Source organism: Hemitrygon akajei, chromosome 17 (assembly GCF_048418815.1).
Source record: "Hemitrygon akajei chromosome 17, sHemAka1.3, whole genome shotgun sequence".
In the NCBI taxonomy this organism is placed as follows: Eukaryota; Metazoa; Chordata; class Chondrichthyes; order Myliobatiformes; family Dasyatidae; genus Hemitrygon; species Hemitrygon akajei.
The window spans coordinates 54,770,421-54,788,815 of NC_133140.1; the positions used below are offsets into that span (position 1 = coordinate 54,770,421).

General features: G+C 40.3%; 1 protein-coding gene across 3 annotated transcripts in view; it reads right to left on the reverse strand.

Moving 5' to 3' along the window:
• Positions 1-18,395, reverse strand: part of cep89 (centrosomal protein 89) — a 119,609-nt gene that overhangs the window by 20,000 nt on the left and 81,214 nt on the right. The gene's annotated exons all lie outside the window — the stretch shown is intronic.

An 18,395-nucleotide genomic window follows, 5' to 3' on the forward strand; every position in this document is an offset into this window, starting at 1 on the left:
TACTTCTTCCTATGGATGCTACCTGGCCTGCTGCGTTCCACCAGCATTTTGTGTGTGCCCTTTGTTTCTGCACAGCTCTCACTATTAAAAACAATCTAATGTGACATTCTCAAGTCCAAATGAACAAATTGGATGATATCACACACCCCACAATTAATTTCATCTGCTAAACTTTTGCCAATTAAATTTGTGTTGTGCCCAGTTGTAAATTCATGTGCCTTCAAACTCTGTCACAAGTAAACTTTATAAATTTTGCAAATACTGTTCTTTCATCCCCTCATACATTAACATGCATGATGGACAAATTGAGTTCTAGTACAATTCCTTAGGGAACACCACCCCTTGTATTCAAAACATCTTGCACACCTTGCAATCAAAAAATGGTTTTCTTATTCTTGATCTCCCAAGGTTTACAATTTCCCAAAAAGGTTATTGACCAATATCACAAGGTTAACTTTATTTTCATTTTCACTAATATTACCTGCCTAGAACTTCAGCAAATGCCTTCTGAATGACCATATGATCAGCACCAAAAAGGCATTTGCAGCTAGTCTGTGAACGGTCTCTCCTATTATTTAAGGAGGGTTAATCAAATTGCAATGAAAACAGCAAAAACACTGGAAACATGCAACCGGTCAGACAGCGTCCAGGGAAAGAGAAAAAGTTAATGTTTCAGTCCAGTGATCCTGTACCAAAATTTCTGACAAATGGTCCCACCACTGAAACTTTTAAGTACTTCTCCTTCCATAGATTCTGCCTGCCCTGTTGAGTATCTCCAGCATTTTCTGAGTTTTATCTCAGGTTTCCAATACCTGCAGTCATTCTACTTTACAGATTCCTTGATCAGCTCATACTGGCGCAAGTGCTGTTTGTCCTCCTCTTAAACTCTCAAGTCCAGTAACTATTTCTTTACAAATGATATTGCTAGCAAGCGACATTTGAATTAGAAAACTATAAAAGGACATCTCAAACAACAACACACACAAAACGCTGCCTGGCCTGCTGTGTTCCACCAGCATTTTGTGTGTGTTGTTGCTTGAATTTCCAGCATCTGCAGATTTCCTCGTGTTTGCTCTTTAAAAGGACATCTCACTTATGTTTAGAGAGTTGGCATCAGAAATTTCCTTACATAACATCTGTGATACACACCTATAAGTCTTGGATATTATTTTCTTCACTATCACTTTATACTTGTATTAAATCCATTAAGTTCCTGCTTTTAATGAATGATTCTCATATGCAAGCACAACTATTGCATCCTTTTCCCCAACTGTAGAAATTAATACAAAGTATGCACTAGAAAGGTTACCAAATCCTTACCATTCATTATATTTTTATTTGAATGTATTTAGTAGGCCTGCATATTTGTTGATTTTAAAAAAAAATACAGGATAGGAGAGTCATGGAACTTGGAGCAAAATTGGTCAATGAAATTGAAGCACAGACCAGCAACACTCTAATATAAAAAAAAATCCAGATTCAGATCAGCGTCATGGAGCTAAAAGTCCATGTGTTTACTTCAGTGTTTTTACTTAGCACAAGCCAATCTGAAGCAATTAATTCACCTCATACTCCGTCTGGGTAGCCTCCAACCTGACGGCATGAACTTCTATTTCTCAACTTCCGGTAATGCCTCCCCTTTTCCATTCCCCATCCCCTTTTCCCTTTCTCACCTATGTCCTTGCCTGCCCATTGTCCCCCTCTGGTGCTCCTTTCCCCTTTTCCATCTTCCATGTCCTTTTCTCCTCACCTATCAGACTCCCCCTTCTCCAGCCCTGTATCTCTTTCACCAATCAACTTCCCAGCTATTTACTTCATCCCTCCCCCTCCCGGTTTCACCTATCACCTTGTGTTTCTCTCTCCCCTCCCCCAGCTTTTAAATCTACTCATCTTTATTTCTCTAGTCCTGCAGAAGGGTCTTGGCCTGAAACGTCAACTGTACTTTTTTCCACTGCCTGGCCTGCTGAGTTCCTCCAGCATTTTGTGTGTATTGCTTAGATTTCCAGCATCTGCAGATTTTCTGTTTGTCAAGTAATTTCTTTAACGCTTTACATCAGACAAATAATTTGCTTGTTTCTTCATTATTCCAAAGGGTAGACAAATACTTATAATACTTAGCTTAGGTAAAGAACCATTTATCACATTGTGTTTATTTTTTGGCAGTGAGACAAATAATCAAATCTGGAACATTATATTTTCCTTCATGAATGATGAAGATAGGCTGATTTATGAATGAAGTATTTTCAGTAGTTAGGTGGGGGATTGAGGGTGATATACTATAGTTACCAACATTATGTCTATTTACATCATTAGAACTTGTGTACACATATACAACCTGCAAGAAAAAGTAACTTCAGCACATGCATGTAATGTTTGTATCTTTCTTAATCAAATGATTAAACTTTATGTTAAACTACAATTCTAGTTCAGATTTATTTTTCAGTAATTGAGTATTTGATTTTTCCTTTATAGTCTATAATATCAGTTAACCATACGTAGTGCTCGAGTCCACAAAGATACTGATAGCAAGTTGATCTTAACCTTTTTTAATATACATTTCTTATTGCAATTGTTCTTTTTATTATTATGTATTGCAATGTACTGTTGCCTAGATTCAAGTTCTATTCCTAGCTTTGACAGCTGAACTTAAATTAGGAAATGACACTGAGCAGGTGGTAGAAGCATCAATGGGGAAAACAATATGGAATGAGTTAAAACAACACACACAAAATGCTGTTGGAACACAGCAGGCCAGGCAGCATCTATAAGGAGAAGCACTGTCGACGTTTCGGGCTGAGACCTTTCGTCAGGAATGAGTTAAGTTTGGTCCTCTAGTTAGGGTCCTAAATTTAAGAGGGGAGTGGGAAGGAGGAGCAAGTTGGCAGCCAATTTTTCAAAAAAGTAAGAATTTTGGACCACCATGTTCCAATTAGTATGAAAGACAGAGATGGGATGATTAGGGAACCTTAGATGACAAAGGATACTGAAGGTTTAAATCAATAAAAAAAAATGACTTAGAAAGGAATTAGAAGAGCCAAGGAGGCCACCAATAATTTTATTTATTTATACATGTAGTAATACAGTGCAGAAGAGGCCATACCAGGATTGGATACTATGCCACCCATCTATTTAACCCTAACCAAATTACAGGTCAATTTACATTGGCCAATTAACCTCCTAACTGGTACACTTTTGGAACATGAAAGGAATCTGGAGCAACTGTAGGAAGTCCTCACAGGAAGAACGTACAAACTTCTTACAGATTATGTCAGAATGAACTCTGGACTCTGATGTCTTGAGTTGCAATAGCATCACACTACTATGGCACCCCATTCTTATTCTTGGCAATTAAGATAAAGGAGAATCCCAAAATATTCTATAACAATAACAAGAGGAAAAACGTTGCATGGTAGGTTTAAAAAACAAGTGGGTAAGCTGTGCGTGGAGCCAGGAGATGGGATTAAGGAGAAAGACATGGAAGATGGTGAGCTCAATGAGGTTTTCAATGATAGTCTTGAAATATTAGTGTTAAGAAAGGAGAGATGTTAGATATCTTGGAATGTGTAAGTATCAATAAATCCCTAAGACTGGATGAGATTTATCCCAAGAAGATATTGGAAGCAAAGGAGGAGAAAGCAGAGGGCCCTTAAGGAAATTTTTGTGAGCCACAGTTGACAAACTGCAAGAGTGGAGGATGGGATAAGCCAGGTGATGAAAGGCAAAGTAAGCATTATGTCAGTGGTAGGAAAATTATTAGAAACACTTTAAAGGGAAATGACTGCATTCATCTGGAAAGACAGGGTCTGATCCAGGGACGGTCAACATGGCTTTGTGCTTGGAAAACCCTACTTTACTAATTTGGTGTGGTGAAGATGATGCATGGTATGCTTGCCCTCATCAGCCAAAGAACTGTATACAAGTCATTGGTTAGGCTGCATATAGAGTATCTTATGCAGTTCTAGTTGCCAGTCTATAGGATCAATGTAATTAAGCTAAAGTTACAGAAAAGACAAGAGACATATAATTATATATTCTCTACTCCCTTTACACCCACGACTGTTCTGCCATACAAAGCTCCAATCCGCTGATTAAATTCGCAGATGACACCACTTTGATCAGCCTTACTTCTAGCAATGATGAGATAGCCTGCAGAGGAGAGGTTGACATCCTGATACAGTGGTGTCAGGATAACAACCTTTCCCTCAATTTCCATAAAACAGAAGAGCTGATGTGTGGATTACAGGAGGAATGGAGACAGACTCACTCTGACCAACATCAATGGGTCTGCAGTTGAGAGGGTGTGTAGTTTCAAGTTCCTCAGTATACACATCACCGACGATCTCACCTGGACTGTACACACCAGCTTTGTGGCAAAAAAAGTACAACAGCGTCTCTTCCACCTCAGGTGACTGAAGAAGTTCAGCATGAACCCCCAAATCCTCAAGACCTTCTACAGGGACACCATTGAGAGCATCCTGACTGGCTCTATCACTGCCTGGTATTGGAACTGCACCAACCTTGATCGCTGGGCACCATGGAGAGTGGTACGGCCAACCCAGTGCATCTGTGGCTGTGCACTTCCCTCCATTGAGGTCATTTACAGCAGCAGGTATGTAAAGAAAGGCTGGAGGATCATTGGAAACACCAGTCACCTCAACCATAAACTGCTTCAGCTGCTTCCGTCTGGCAAACGGTGCTGCAGCATTAAAGCCAGGACCAACAGGCTCGGGGACAGCTTCTTTCTACAAGCCATTAGGCTTTTAAATTCACATGTCTGTACATTGCAAGGGAGTCATAACGGAAAGATTTTTACTCCCTCATGTTGTGGGATGGATGTAAGATTAAATAAATTCTAATCCTAATGAGGAGAAACATATAGAGCATACTGTCAATTTTAATCTCCTCTATTCAATCCTAGGATAGGGTTGGTGCAAATCCTGGAACTCCGCGAGTACTAAGCAGGAGGATTGCAACAGAAGGTGATAACTCAAAGCCACTTGCTCAAGCACAACTGGGGTAAACATCACCCAGAAAATCAACTTTTGCTTAACAAATTTTAGAAAAATTGACACTCCTACAGACTGTTTCACAGGCTAATTGTTTCTTGAGAAAAAAATAATTTCAGAGACCACATAGCTCTTACCATTTAGAACTTGAAGTTGTAAACCATAATCATTTCTAGCCAAAAGAGGCAAACCTATGGAATGTGCAAAAATTTTGTTGGCACACGACATACAAAAGTTTGGGCACCCCGGTCAAAATTTCTGTTATTGTGAATAGCTAAGCAAGTAAAAGATGACCTGATTTCCAAAAGGCATAAAGTTAAAGATGACACATTTCTTTAATACCTTTTTATTTCCATCTTTTACGGTTTCAAAATAACAAAAAAGGAAAAGGGCCCGAAGCAAAAGTTTAGGCACCTGCATGATCAGTACTTAGTAACACCCCTTTTGGCAAGTATCACAGCTTGTAAATGCTTTCTGTAGCCAGCTAAGAGTCTTTCAGTTCTTCTTGTTTGAGGGATTTTCACCCATTCTTCCTTGCAAAAGACTTCTAGTTCTGTGAGATTCTTGGGTGATCTTGCATGCACTGCTCTTTTGAGGTCTATCCACAGATTTTCGATGATGTTTAGGTCAGGGGATGGTGAGGGCCATGGCAAAACTTTCAGCTTGCGCCTCTTGAGGTCATCCATTGTGGATTTTGAGGTGTATTTAGGATCATTATCCTGTTGTAGAAGCCTTCCTCTTTTTATCTTCAGATTTTTTACAGATGGTGTGATGTTTGCTTCCGGAATTTGCTGGCATTTAATTGAATTCATTCTTCTCTCTACCAGTGAAATGTTCCCTGTGCTACTGGCCAAAGCATGATCGATCCACCCCCATTCTTAACAGTTGGAGAGGTGATCTTTTCATGAAATTCGGCACCCTTTTTTCTCCAAATGTACCTTTGCTCATTGTGGCCAAAAAGTTCTATTTTAACTTCATCAGTCCACAGGAATTGTTTCCAAAATGCATCAACCTTGTTTAGATGTTCCTCTGCAAACTTCTGACGCTGAATTTTGTGGTGAGGACACAGGAAAGGTTTTCTTCTGCTGACTCTTCCATGAAGGTCATATTTGTGCAGGTGTCGCTGCACAGTAGAACAGTGCACCACCACTCCAGAGTCTGCCAAATCTTCCAAATGTCTTTTGCAGTCAAGCAGGGGTTTTGATTTGCCTTTCTAGCAACCCTACAAGCAGTTCTCTCGGAAAGTTTTCTTGGTCTTCCAGACCTCAACTTGACCTCCACCGTTCCTGTTAACTGCCATTTCTTAATTACATTACAAACTGAGGAAACAGCTACCTGAAAACTTATAGCCTGAAAACTGCTATCTTCTTATAGCCTTCTCCTGCTTTGTGGGCATCATTTATTTTAATTTTCAGAGTGCTAGGCAGCTGCTTAGAGGAGCCCATGGCTGCTGATTGTTGGGGACAAGGTTTGAGGAGTCAGGGTATTTAAAAAGCTTTGAAATTTCCATCACCTTGCCTTTCCTAATGATGACTGTGAACAAGCCATAGCCCTAACAAGCTAATTAAGGTCTGAGACTTTTGGAGATCAGTTCATCTTCTACTCACTTTTCATTGTAACAGAAATTTTGACAAACTAAGACCAGTAAGAGTGTTTCACAGGAAATTTATCATACAAGGTTGGTGCCAACTCGATGGCTGTGAGAACATGCTGTACTGTTCTATGTTCTAGCACATGACATTTTGAAATCCTCAGGGACCTGGAGTACAGGTTGGGCAAGTTGACATTGGCTTCACTCTGTTTATACTTTTTCTTCTGTTGTTTGAAAGTGAACACTGAATACAGTGAATACAGGATAATTGGGACACATGGGGAGTACATTTTGGCTGAATTAAGTGGCTGACCCAATTAACTAAAATTTCATGGGAATAGTTAAAAAGGTATAAAAATGACAAACTGAGTTAGAAATCATGTATTTAAATAATATACAGAACAAATTCGAACACTACCAATATTACTACAGCAGTATAACACTGTGTATTAGCTCTTAATGGTTATCAACAGAGGAATTCATCCAGTGTATGCAATGAACAAAATCAGCAGAGACACCTAATGCAGATAATGAACTGCCTTCATAGAATGCTATCTACACTTGCATCAGCCAAATATTCAATTTCATTGTAACATTGAAGATGATTGTTGATACTTTCAAATCCTTAGTAGTTCCTAACTTGTTGAAATAGTGAAATTGTTTCATTTTCACTCCCAGCTGCATCTGGCATCTCCAAGTCTGAACACTTGAAACCTCAGTAAGCAAAACAGTTCAGAATTGTCTTGCTGCTTACCAACTATCAGAAGCATGAGAGAGGAGCTAGCTAAAGTTGATTGGAAGGAGACACAAGCAGGGGATGACAATAGAACAGCAATGGCTTGAGTTTCTGGGAGAAATTCAGAAGGCACAAGATAGATGAATCCCAAAGAAGAAGTAATATTCTGAAGGCAGGATGACATAACTGTGACTGATAAGGGAGATCAAAGCTAACATAAAAGCTAAGTAGAGGGGATATAATAGAGCAAAAATTAGTGGGAAGTTAGAAGATTGGAAAGCTTTTAAAAACTAACAGAAGGCAACTAAAAAAAAAGCCATAATGGGGAAAAAGATGAATTATGAAGGTAAGCTAGCTAATAACATCAAAGAGGATACCAAACTGGTTTTTTTTCAGCTGTATAAAAAGTAAGAGGGATAAGAGTAAATATTGGACCACTGGAAAATGACATTGGAGAGGTAGTAATGGGGGACAAGGAAATAGTGGATGAACTGAATATGTATTTTGCAACACTGAAAAACAGTGTCTTTCACCGTTACTGTGAAAGACACTAACAGTATGCCGGAGGTTGAAGAGTGTCAGGGGGGAGAAGTGAGTGCAGTTGTTATTACTAGGGAGAATGTGCTTTGGAAGCTGAAAGATCTGAAGATAATTAAGTCACCTGGACTAGATGGACTACACCCCAGGGTTCTGAAAGAGGTAGCTTAAGACATTGTGGAGAACTTAGTAATGATCTTTCAAGAATCATTAGATTCTGCCATGGTTCCAGAGGACTGGAAAATTGCAAATGTCACTCCACTTTTCAAGAAGGGAGGGAGGCAGAACAAAGGGAATTATAGGCCAGATAGCATAACCTCAATGGTTGGGAAGATGTTGGGAGTTGATTGTTAAGGATGAGGTTTAGGGGACTTGGAGGCACATGGTAGAATAGGCCGAAGTCAGCATGGTCTCCTTATGGCAAAATCTTGCCTGACAAATCTGTGGAATTCGTTGAAGAAATAACAAGCAGGATAGAGAAAGGGGAATAGGTGGACATTGTGTACTTGAATTTCTAGGAGTCCTTTGACAAGGTCCACACGAGACTGCTTAGCAAGATAAGAGCCCAAGGTATTACAGGAAAAATATTAACATGGATAGAGAATTGGCTGATTGGCAGAAGGCAAAGAGTGGGAATAAAGGAAGCCTTTTCTGATTGGTTGCTGGTGCCTAGTGATGTTCAGTTGGTGGGGGGGGGGGGGGGGGTGGTTCGGTGTAGGTACCGCTTCTTCTTATGTTGTAAGTCAATGATTTAGATGATAGAATTGATAGCTTTGTGGCCAGGTTTGTGAACAATACATAGATAAGTGGAGGGGCAGGTAACGTTGAGGAAGCAGAGAGGCTGCAGAAGGACTTAAAACAGATTAGGAGAATGAGCGAAGAAGCGGCCGATGGAATACAGTGCTTGGAAGTGTTTGGTCATGCACTTTGGTAGAAGGAATAAAAGTGTAGTCTATTTTCTACATGGAGAGAAAATTTAAAAATCTGAGGTCCAAAGGGTCTTCGGAGTCCTTGTGCAGGATCCCCTAAATGTTAATATGCAGGTTGAGTCAGTGTTGAAGAAGGCAAATGCAATGTTAGCATTCATTTTGAGACTAGAATACTGTATAAAAGCAAGGATGTAATGCTGAGACTTCATAAGGCACTGGTGAAGCCTCACTTGGGAGTACTGGAGCTTTGGGCCCCTTATTTAAGAAAGGATGTGCTGACTTTGGAAAGGGTTCACGGAAGGTTCACATGAATAATTCCGGGAATCATTCCAGGCTTATCGTATGAGGAGTGATTGATGGCTTTGGGCCTTTACCCGCTGGAATTTAGAAGAATGAGGAAGGATCTCATTAAAACCTACTGAATGTTAAAAGGTCTAGTTAGCATGGATGTGGAGAGGATGGTTCCTATGGTGGAGGAGTCTAGGAACAGCTTCAGAATAGAGGAAGGTCCATTTAGAACTGAGATGAAGAAGAATTTATTTGGCCAGAGGATGGTGACTCAGTGGAATTTGTTGCCATGGGCACCTGTGTAGGCTGGGTCATTGGTGTATTTAAGGCAGAGGTTGATAGGTTCTTGACTAGTGAGGGCGTGAAAGGTTACATGGAGAAGATAGAAGAATGGGATTGAGAGGGAAATAGATCAGCCATAATGAAATGGCAGAGCAGACCCAATGGGCCAAATGGCCTAACTGCTCACATGTTTCATGACAAAAATCATTGCTTTTTGAACACAAACACATGCAACTGAAACTAATTAAAGATTGTTCACTCTAAGTTCAGTGTAGTGTCCAAAGGCCACACAAGCGCACGTGACTGCTGCTAGTTAAAACCTGTTCACCAACAGTCTGTTTCCCCAGTTAAGCAGCATAGCGTTCCAAATAAATGAAAGAATCCAGCAATTTTTTCACTTCATTTTGGTTCCTTAAGAGTTGCTCCAAATAAGCGGCTACCCATATTAATTGATGACCTACCGTAGATTTCGCACTACAGAGCGCACCTGATTAAAAGCCGCTGGCTCTAATTTTAGAAATAAAATCAATTTTGTACTTGTACAAGCCGCACCGGATTTTAGGCCGCACCGGATTTTCGGCCGCACCGGATTTTCGGCCGCAGGTGTCCCACGTTGTAATATGAGATATTTACACAGAAAGATATTACACGTGAGGATTTTTTAACTTTTAATTAAATCCATATGGTAACATAAACAAATACATATTGCAAATGCTTTTTTTCGAACCGTGCCTGTAACGCGGCTACTTTTAAATATACGTTGCGTATACTTTTTTACTGAACAACATTCCAATATCTCCTAACGACTGGTAAAAAATATATATACTGCAGCCTACCAGGAAAAGTTATTGATCGCCTTTAACTTAAAAGCAGCGTTTTGGCTCCGCCGCTCGCCCACGCCTTCCCGTTTATCGCAAACCGGTATATTTCCCACAAGACGCGGCGAAACCGGGTGTGACGTCATAGCATCCCGGGATGTAGTACAGAAAACAAATATAGTTAAAACACTTCTAACTTTAACTAACAAATGAATTACTAAGCGAAAATATTATAAACTAAATAACTGCCATAAAGGCAGCACAATGCTTTTCTTTGAGTGTTTTCCATGTTGATGAGGGTGAGTACAAATGACTGATTTACAATAATTTAATTGTGAAAGTGCGCTTGATTTATCATACAATTTCATTGGACCTCTGTGAACTACTCATCAATTTTATTGGTCTACTGTTACGAGGCAAAATGTTTTTGGCGGCATGAAAAAAAATCATGCATTAGCCGCACCGTAGTAAAGGCCGCAGTGTTCAAAGCTGTTCAAAATGTGGGGAAAAAGTAGCGGCTTATAATCCGACATCTACGGTAATTAAGTGGAATCCACTGTATTCAGTGATAATAATATAACACTGTATATAGTTTAGAATTCTCATGTGATTGTTTTCAGTGATGAACTTTGACATGTCTAAATATAGGAGCAGACTTACGGATGAAACTATGCTACGTGCATAGCTTTCAAAACAAGCAATGGAACAAGCAAAATAAGTCTCACTGAGAGTAAAGTGTGTTTGCTTTGCTTTCTTTCTTCATTTACGAATATGCACCAAAGATTATAATTACACATTCACATTTCTTTTGCTATTTACGAGGCATCACAAAAATACTATTTAGAAATGTCATTTTTCAATTGCCTTTTTAAGAGATTAATAATTTTTGAACAGTTTTTCTAAAAGGCTTCATTTATTTCAAACTGTCTCTGTTAAACTTTTATTAGTAGTAAATCAATGAATACACGTAAATAAACAACAGGACTCAACATTTTTCATTGAAAAGTCTGTAAATATTGCTACTAATTCATAAATCAATGAAAACCTCTGTAAAAAAATTACCATGGCAGCTGTCAAAAAGGTATTCCACCCCTGCTGTAGTCTGTATGGTTGAAGTTTGCTGTACAAATATGGGTCCCCAGGGCAAGTTGAATGAGGCACAAAATCTTGTATGCCTCAATAGATTCACCCATAAGTTGATTTTTTCCAAGTTTTCTAGGACAATAAAGGTGCTTTGTGCTGAGAAGTAACTTTGTTACCCTTGGCTTCCCAAATATTACCCACCACATAAGCAAACAAAAAAACTGGACATGCTATTTCAAGACTAAACAATATTCCTGTCCATAAATAAAAAGCATGCACCACCCTATTCATTGCATCCCATCACCTTATTCCTTCTAGCTGTTGTTTCACAGTGTTGTTCAAAAAACCTTCAGAGATTTCAAATGAAGATGGAACATTTAATGCTGCAGGAACAAAAGAGTTCAATCTGGGGATACAGGAAGTGAGATTGGGCTCAAGGAGCTGTGCAATAAACCAAACTAATATTTCTCATAATCATGAACTTCAAAAACCTCCTGAAGCAAATCAGAAAATGATACAATTTCAATGAAAAGGCAATTCCTTGTTGGAGGGTGAAGGGGGAACTTAGCTGCTGTTGTCTTCATAAGAACAAACTGAAGGGCAGAACTGGAAATAGAATCTTGCTTACATTTTGAGGAAGCTCGAATTGAATGAAGGACAGCATGGATAATAACACCAGTGGCAAGTTGAGTCTGGCGAGTTATATATTGAACCGAATTCATTAAACAATAGTTCTAGAAATAGGAAAAGGGAAGAATATTCCATTCAAGTGCGCTCCAATTAAACCATATGTCCAGGCAATCACTGACATCACCCCTTAATCTTTCCTCCAATCTCCTTAAAATTATGCCCTCTTATTACTGGCCACTTCTGCCCCGGGAAAAAGTCTCTGACTATCCGCTTGAACTATGCCTCTTATAATCTTGTACACCTCTGTCAGGTCACCTCTCTTCCTCCTTCACTCCAAAGAGAAAAGCCTTTGCTCACTCATCCTCTCCTCGCGTATGCCATGCTCTCCAATCCAGACAGCATCCTGGTAAATATTCTCTGCACCCTCTCTAAAGTTTCCACGTCCCTCCTACAATGAGGTGACCAGAACTGAATGCAATATCCCAGGTGTGGTCTAACCAGGATTTTATAGAGCTGCAGCATTACTTTGTGGCTCTTATAATCAGTACCTCAACAAATGAAAGGCCGATCAACTTAACCACCCGATCAACTTGCTTGGCCACTTTCAGGAAACTGGGGGCTTGGAACCCAAGTTCTCTGTTCCTCCACACTGCCAAGAATTCTGCCATTAACCCTGTATTTTGCCTTAAAATTGGACTTTCCAAAATGTTTGCTGGAAAGAGAAAAGCCCTAGCTCACTCAACCTATTCTCATAGCACATTCTCTCTAATCCAGGCAGCAGCCTGGTAAATCTCATCTGCACCCTCTCCTTCCTATAATGTGGCATCCAGAACTGAACACAACACTCCAAGTGTGGGTCTAACCAGGGTTTTATGGAGTCATAGGAAAGGACAGCACAGAGACTGGCCCTTTGCCCCATCTAGTCCATGCTGAACTGTTTAAACTGCCTACTCCCATCGACATGCCCTCCATAACCCTGCCATCCATGTACCTATCCAAACTTCTCCAAACATTGAAAACAAAATTGCACCCACCACTTGCACAGGCAGCTCATTCCACACTCTCGCTGCCCTCTGAGTGAAGAATTTTCCCTTTTCATGTTCCCATAAACATTTTACCTTTCACCCTTAACCCATGACCTCTAGTTGCAGTACAGTTCTGGTCCCACCACTGTCAGAAGGATACTGAGGCTTTGGAGAGGGTGAAGAAGATGAACTTGGGTTGTTTTCTCTGGAGCGGCGGAAGCTGAGGGGAGATCTGATAGAGCTTTAGAAGGTTATGACAGCCATAGATAGAGTAGACAGGGAGTATGTGTTTCCCAGGGTTGAAATGTCTAATACCAGAGGGTATGAATTGAAGGTGAGAGAGGGAAGCGAGGGTTAAATTTTTTACTCAGAGAGTGGTGGGTGCCTGGAATGCTCTGCCTAGTAGAGGCAAATACATTAGAGGCTTTTAAGAGATGTTTGGATAGGTACATGGATGTGAGGAAGATGGAGGAATATGGGCATGGTGTAGGTAGGAGGGATTAGTGTTTGGGTGTTTTTGAACTGCTTTTTAGATGGTTCAGCACAGCACTGTGGGCTGAATGGTCTGTTCCTGTGCTGTACTCTTCTATATTCTAAATCAGACAATTTGCTCAAACAGTTTGTTTTGTTTGCTCCAGAGTATCTGCAGTTTCTTATGCTCCAGATAATTAGGAGTTAACTTAATAAACTGTCTGGTGTTTAGCTCAAATGAGTGCAAGTTTTAAATTCATGGCTACATGACAATGCCACAATTTTGGTAACAGGCAGGTTGCCTGAAACTCAGTGTAATATTTTGACACACTTTGAGATCAATTTTTATCCTTTCTGCAATCACATGACTAATGGGGCCTGTCTCTTGCAGCTTTTAATTTATAGAGTCTTTATCATAATAGAGAAATGCAAGTTGTGGCACTTTCCAAGATTTTTGCATACTGTACATGACTCTAGCTCTCTGCTCCTTCTCCCACTTTAAAACTGCATCCTTTATATAATAATACCTTTTTATGTTCTTTATACCAAATGTAGCACTTTGTATCTCCATGTCAATGCTCATCTGCTATGTCTGTGCATTCCAGAAGTCTTATTATGTCCATTTGGAGTCTATTACTTAGTGTTTATCAGACTTCCAAGTTCTGCGTCAACTAAAAATTTTGAAAGTGTGCCGTTTTATAAAATTCCAAGTTCAGAGTTCCAAGGGGATATAATCTGACTTCAGAGTAAAAACAAAAGACCACTTTCTCTACTACTTGTCAGTCACTCAATTTACCAAATGTGTCCTTTCTTTTACTTATCTCACTAAAGAGCAAAAGAAAAAGAGTAGTTGGTCTTTACCCTGCATGCATGCTTTGAATTACAAATTTGGATGCAAAGTTTATTTTGTTTTGGCTTTTACTTTGTTGTTTAGCAAATGCTCAAATAAGCAAAAGAGGAAAAGGAAAGTGTGAATGAAGAATTACATTTACTATATCACAACTGGAAGAATTGCTCTACATCAGGGAATAAACAGGTTTCCTGCTACATTGTTTATCCTCTATCTTATTCTCGCCATAGGACCAGTAACAAGGGTAACGCCCTTGTAAATAGTCTGGTTGTGAAGCACACAACATATCACCAAAAAAATCTTAGTAACGTCTGCCAAGTACTGCCTGTTCCTCCAGAACACTCCAGGCAGCAACAGCTTTGTTTCAATACAATGGTCTGTTCAATCTCATTTCATGTAGCAGTATGGGATTAATTATACTGTAAAGAGATGTATGACCTCACCTATTAAATATTGCTGTTTATTTGCACTGCTCTTGAATAGCAATGCTCTGTGAAAAGACCAAACAAAACAGTCTGTAACTGCCACAGCTCTTTAGGTTAAGGGCAGGACCAACAGAACCAACAAAGGAAACTCTGTCTTAAGAAGATGCCACTTCAATGCCTCTTCAATGACCCCATATCTCTTAATTGTACTCCTTCCGCTCTTCACCTAAAAAATCCAAAGTAGACCACTACTACACGTGTAAACAGAGGTTCAGCTGGAAAAACCGCCACACCTACCAATACATAACCTCCATCACTACCATTCAGGGCCCCAAACAGTAGTTTCAGAGGAGGCAACGCTTCACCTGAAAATCTGCTGGGATCATCTATTGTGTCTGGTAATCCCGACGCAGCCTCCCCTACACTGGTGAGACCAATCGTAAATTGGGGCACCGCTTCATAGAGCACCTCCGCACCATCCGCCACAAGCGCTGGTCAAACATTTTAATACCGATTCCCATTCACATTCCAACATATTGGTCCATGGCCTCCTCTTGTGGCAAGATGAGGCCACTCTCAGGATAGAGCAGCAACCCCTTATATTCCATCTGGGTACCCTTCAACCTGATGGCATGAATATCAATTTCTCCTTCTGGTAAACAAATTTCTTCCCTCCCCTCTACTCCCCATACTGATATTTTACTTCTTCTCACCTGCCTATTACTTCCCTTTAGATCCCCTTCTTCCCTTTCTCCTATGTCCACTCTCCTCTCTTATTAATTTCTTTCTTCTCCAGCCCTTGATCTTTCACACGTTTACCTATCACCTTCCAGCTACTGTCTTTCCCCTCCCCTCTCCTTTTTATTCTGGCATTTTCCCCCTTCCTTCCCAGTCCTGAAAAAAGGTCTTGGTCTGAACCATTGACTGTTCATTCTTTTCCATAGATAGTCTGAGCTGCAGAGTTCCTCCAGCATTTTGAGTGCACTGCTTTGGACTTCTAACATCTGCAGACTTTCTGGTGTTTATGATTGGCTATCCAGAGGTAGATCTGCCATGTGCTGGCATCTTGGAGCTGCGTGTGACCATTGACAAACAACACACTTAAGACAGGATTATTCTTATAGCTGTACGAGCCGCAGAAATCCAGTACATTTGGTGCAACCTGGATAACGTGGTTACGGCCACAATGTCCCAAATCTTGATGTACATGCCTCAGAATAATGTCTGAGATATGAAGATATGCCAGTATAACAGAATGTTTAGACTCTTCAGGCATGGCTGCCTTACTAAGCCATCCACCAACTCTGAAGACACCATCTTCAAGTACTGGATTGAGCTTGAAAATATGCTTGTTCCTTTTCACACTTCCTTCCCTTTGCAAAATTGAGAATTCGTCTGGAAATCTCTTTCTTTGGCAAAACCCAATAATTTCCATTTCAGCCTTTCTGAACTCTTCTACTGAGAGACAACCTCAGTCAACTGACTTTTGGCCTCCTCAATCTCTCTCTTCTAAGAATACCCTTGTTGTTCTTCAACCAAATATACTGAGCAAGAGCCATGTTCAACCGCTTCCTCTTCTGACTAAGGAAAAGAGCAGATTCTTTAATCTATGTATCCAGACCACTGTCTTCCTCAAATGGGTCCAACACGAGAAGTGATGGATTATACATGTTACCACGTCCACTTCCTCTTCAATCTGCATTGCATTCATTGTAACACTCCTCTTGACTTCTAGACCATCTAGCAGAAGTTCTCCAGAACAACTGGGAATTCACAGGCCATTCACTTTTAGGCTGAAGAATATACTGAGGTCCTGACAGTCATGTCTCATTCTTCAGGAATGCTTCCACCTTCATCCATTCATCCAGCTTGCATATCTCCATTAGATACTTGTAAGACCTTAAGAATTTCTGAAACTCTGCTAGCAACAAAGGTTCAGAACGTGGAAGTTTTATTCTTGATATACTTCAGCACAGAACTACTATCAGTCCAAATTATTGGGTTCTGAAGCTGGATATGCAACTCCTTCCTCCACAATGTGTCCATACAGCTTGCCATTGTAGCAGCAATGACTTCAACTGAGCTACCCTAGATTTTATCATGATAAAAGCACTGTGTACCAATAGGTAGGTCACTGTTGCATAGCTATCTTCATTTGTATCTGTAAAGTAGTGTAACTGTGCAGCAGTAACTACTCCAAAATCCAAGGGTTTCAAACACCTAACAATCTTGAAGTCTTCCAACTGGCAGTGTTCTTTTAGCCAGCTTGTGTACTCATGAGCAACTGATGTTGGTACAAGCCCTTCTTATATAGATCTTGTAGTATCTTCTTAGCAGATAGCACCACTGGACTCAAGTTTCCTAAAGGATCATAAATGGAACTAACTGCAGAGAGGATCCCCTTGTGGTGAATGGTCTATCTTGGATCTTGATCTTAAACTTGAAAGTATCAGACTTAATGTACCATTGCACACCCAGTACTCTCTCCACCAAAGGTATATCTTGATCCAGTTCCATATCCTTCAAGTCTTTTGCTCTTTACTCTTCTGGTATCACAGATAGAACAGAATGTCTGTTGCTTATCCACTCTGTGAGCCAAAAGCCACCTTTACCACAAATGGATACAAGGTCATGATAGAGACACCACTTCTTCCTCAGAGGACACTGATACAAGGCAGTCACTAACATAGAAGCAATGCAAAACCTATCCACCTTCTCACAGCTGAATTGTTCTTCCTTGTCTTCTATGTATTCCCTAAGGAAGTACAGCAGTGTTCTACACAGTGGGCCCCATGAACAAGCTCAACCTCACAGGAAAAAGGACATCCATTCTCTTATACACCATGGGATAAGAGAAGGTCTTGAGTAGCAACGTTTCAGGATAGGAAAGCGTAAGTAACAACTGTCTTACCTTCTTAGACTTCACTGGTACTGGAACTATGGGAAGTTTACAATCAGGATCACTAGCCCATGTAAGGCCATTGGATAACAGGACACTGCTCACTACTGTGTCTGATGGCTTGTTTTGATTCTGCACCCTTTTCGGTAGAGTGAATATGAAGTATGCTGGAATGCTTGCCACTTCATACCTTGCATGAGCAACACTTTCTCCAATCCTTGCTGATGTGTCCTGTACACAAATAGTCAAAGCAGACACCATTTTCCAAACCTCTCACTATGATCCCTTTTCTCCAGCTGAGGGCATGAATCCAATCTGAGTTCACCCTTGCAGAAAACAACCGCTTTTGGCTGACAAAACCATTACCCTTCCATTAGCTTTAGTTTTGCTTCCCACAGTGCCCACAGTTGTGACAACACTGCTTCCTTTAGTCACAGAATGAAACTGTGACTTAGTTTTGCTTACATTTTGCTTTTTGCTGGTGATGTAGCATCCTGTATATTCACAAACACCAAGTAGGTAGCAATCTTTATTTGCCTTTCTATAAGATGAACAATATCAGTGAAAGTAATCTGAAGGTTGTGCCTTTCTTGCAATTTACAGACCACCATTCTTCATTTCTCCCTAAGCATATAAGGACATTCCTTTATGACAACAGACACACTGGCAGGCATGTCCAGCTCTCGCATATACTACACTTCTTCCATGGCATTGCAACAGTCTCTATGGAAAAGACTGTACTCTCAAAGAGCTTTTTCATCTTCAGATTTGATAGCACTTGCCATACTTGAAGCTTATCACATTAACTTTGGCCACCTGTGCGGC